This window comes from Fukomys damarensis, unplaced genomic scaffold (assembly GCF_012274545.1).
Source record: "Fukomys damarensis isolate Sample0158 unplaced genomic scaffold, DMR_v1.0_HiC HiC_scaffold_9, whole genome shotgun sequence".
NCBI classification, from domain to species: domain Eukaryota; kingdom Metazoa; phylum Chordata; class Mammalia; order Rodentia; family Bathyergidae; genus Fukomys; species Fukomys damarensis.
The window spans coordinates 7,320,901-7,323,868 of NW_022900921.1; the positions used below are offsets into that span (position 1 = coordinate 7,320,901).

Sequence of the window (2,968 nt, forward strand, 5' to 3'; positions counted from 1 at the left end):
GGCATTCCACAGAGCAGGAACTGCAAGAGCTACTTCCTGTTTAAGAAAGCGGGTAACACAGTCAGGTGTGCTTGCTTTCCCTTCTTTTCTTCCTCCCTCTCTTCTCCCTTTCCTGTCTCTTCCCTCACCCACTCAACTCCTTCCTTCTTTTTATCCTTCCTTTTTGCATGCATTCACTCAGTTTAGAAGTTCTGCTATTTGAAACTGGGGGCAGTATTTTGGGTTTTTTTATTTCCTCCTCATGCTTTTCTGAGTTACCATGTTCACAACGAACATGTACTTTTTGCAATCAAAATTGAACATTTTAAGATACTCACCTCGTCATTATTTTTCCCCAGGTTACCCTGAGGCCTCAGTTGCTCAGCAGTGTGGCTGTTCGCTGTTGAGATGAGAGTCATTTTAAATTCAGAAAAGTGGTGTAAGTCCAAATGTTGCAAGACAAAAGCATTTTCAGTCATTGATGTGGCAGCAAAAACAAGTGGCAGGATTTAGGTCCCCAAGCCCTGACCTCGTCCCCAGCTCATTGTGTGGTATCAGCCAGGGAGTTTCCTTCCACTCTCCAGGCTCACAGAAGCATTTCCTGTTGTCTCCTAGTCCTTCTCAAGATGAATTGAATAATCAATTTCTATATCCCTCAAGTACCCCTGTCCATTCCTCCATTATAGCTCTCATCTGGCTGAATTTTAAAAATTCTTTAACAAAATTCCTCAGCTGTGGAGTGAATGCTTTATAGGGAAAAAACAAAAAACAAAAAAACCTCTCTTTTTTGTCTCAGTTTCTCTGGATGTAATAGAGCCTATCCATTTGATAAATGGTTTCCAGAGGAATGAATAAGCAGCTTGCATTATTCAGTCTATACCATAAGGCAGTTGACCAAACTCCTGTCCTTTGCATCCCTCAAGCTGAATTATCCTCTGATTGCTAAATGATCTATAAAAGAAGTATTTATGAAAACCGCAGCATATCATTTAGAAATTCTTTTGGACTGAAAGTGACAAACGCCCAGACAATAGCATCTGAAGTGAGACACTGTTCATTTTTCTCTCCTGTTGAAGATGTGCAGAGATGGGTACCCAGTCATCAGAGTCGGCACCTCCTGGTCCTGCTCTGCCATCTTTGATGAATAGTGGCTCTTTCTAGAGTGCTCTCGTGGTCCTTAGAGACTGCTGGCGTCCCCGTCATTATGTAGATGTTTCAGGCACCTGGGAGGGGAGAGTGAAAAAGAGCAAAGAACATATTTCCTTTGTGAGTCGGCTCCTTTTCAAGCCCCCGCCAATGACTTGCACGTACAACATGTTTCTATGGTGGGGGGCGCTGGAAGGTATAAAATCACAGCCAGGCAAATTGTCACGCCCAACATTAGATGGGCCTCTTGCTCAACAGGACGGGGAAACGGGAAGTGGAGGCAGGGAAGGAAGTGTCTGCCCTCCTCGGCAAGTGAAGTCAGCTTGCTAGAGGGTCAGGGTCGGCCTCTGACAGTTGGCTCTTCGGGTCTGCTGAGAGACTTCCTCTAAGTAGCCACTAGGGGCATCAGGTTGCCTATCTGCACAGGACAGCCAGCCGATTTGGTAGAATCTGATCTGAGATGCTGCTATGCACCTACTCAGTGTGTTAGACAAAAATCTTACACTGTCGAAATGATCCTTAAAAATATTTCCATTTAGCCATTAGGAACAAGCATTTTCTCACTTTTTCCCACACGGAACTGTACCTCTTCACCCATGAGCGTCATGGGTACAAACATCCCCACTACAAAGCCCTGGGGTCTGTGACATACTCGGGAAGCACCATGCAGACGTCTTGTGACACCCACTGATTCGGGCACGCAGAAGCTGAGTGCACAGAAACATTTCAAAGACAACCAGTGAAATTCCCCATTCGCTCTTAGGCTCTCCGTCTTTGCATTGCGATATAGCGAGTTAAATCTGTGTACGTCACTTCCCCAAACTCATCATCCCGGGTATCTAGCTTGAAGTCTAATAAAAACTGTAATACACAGAGAGAAGGCCACACAACCAGGGTAATGGTTCTACTTCTCCGAGGCCGTCAGAGTCTGCACTATGTTGTTTACTGGCATTTATGCTTCTAAATAGAGCCTCCTCAAGCCTCCTGAATGGTGGAATTTCAGGTGCATCATCAGGCAGTAGAAGCAAGATTATTTTTAGGGAACAAGCATTCTCATTGCTCTATGAAAAATCAATCTGGCTGCTTCCACAGAGAAGTTCAGCTTGAGATTCTGAGTGGTTTTTCATTTCGGTTGCTTTTATATTTTTAAGAGAATATTGAACTGTTACCACGGTGACATTTCATAATCACAGAGTCTGGGGGGAAAAAAGCGCCATAGTAGCAAAGCTAGAGGAACCGTAGGTTTCTGCATAAATCACCAACAGCTTTGACGGTGCTGTCCAGTTTCCATGTGCTGTTTACTCTAAAAGACCAGGAGACAAAAGTTCCAGGGGACTACCACATCCTGGAAAACCAAGGCAGCAATAGAAAATTATCGATGTCTTTGAATAATCTTGAAATTGTACCTCTTTATTCCCTTTCTTTTCTTAAAACTAAGTGAGCTATTACTTATGGAGCATTTTAATTTCTGACCCTAGAATAAAGAGGAAAAAAAAAAGGTGAGGGAGGAAAGAAAAGCTGAATTTAAACATGATGCATTTCCATCCCCCAAATGCAAGAAAAAAAAAAATGGCTTGTCAGTTCTGCTTAGGAGGTGTGAGGAGGAAACTGCAGTTCCGTTCCCAGCTATGCCAAAAACTAGCAGTAACCTTAGGAAAAGAAAAGCTAATCATTTTGCTTATGAACACATGTAGGGAGCAAGCATTTTAGAATAACCTCGGCTGCAAATTGGGTTTTACTTTGAAAAATGGTTCTATTACTTAGCTAAATAAACTTAGAGGAGCCTGTTTTACCCCCACCCCATTAGAGCATCGCATTTCTCAATACTGCATGATTAGTTCTG

The 2,968-nt window shown here is 43.2% G+C and overlaps 1 long non-coding RNA gene across 1 annotated transcript in view; it reads right to left on the reverse strand.

The window, feature by feature from the left end:
- Nucleotides 1-1,046: 1,046 nt before the first annotated feature.
- LOC104873144 overlaps nucleotides 1,047-2,968 on the reverse strand; it is a 40,275-nt gene continuing 38,353 nt past the window's right edge. Inside the window, exon 3 of the long non-coding RNA XR_783375.2 lies at nucleotides 1,047-1,202. This is a non-coding gene — a long non-coding RNA (uncharacterized LOC104873144). The remainder of the gene's footprint in view (nucleotides 1,203-2,968) is intronic.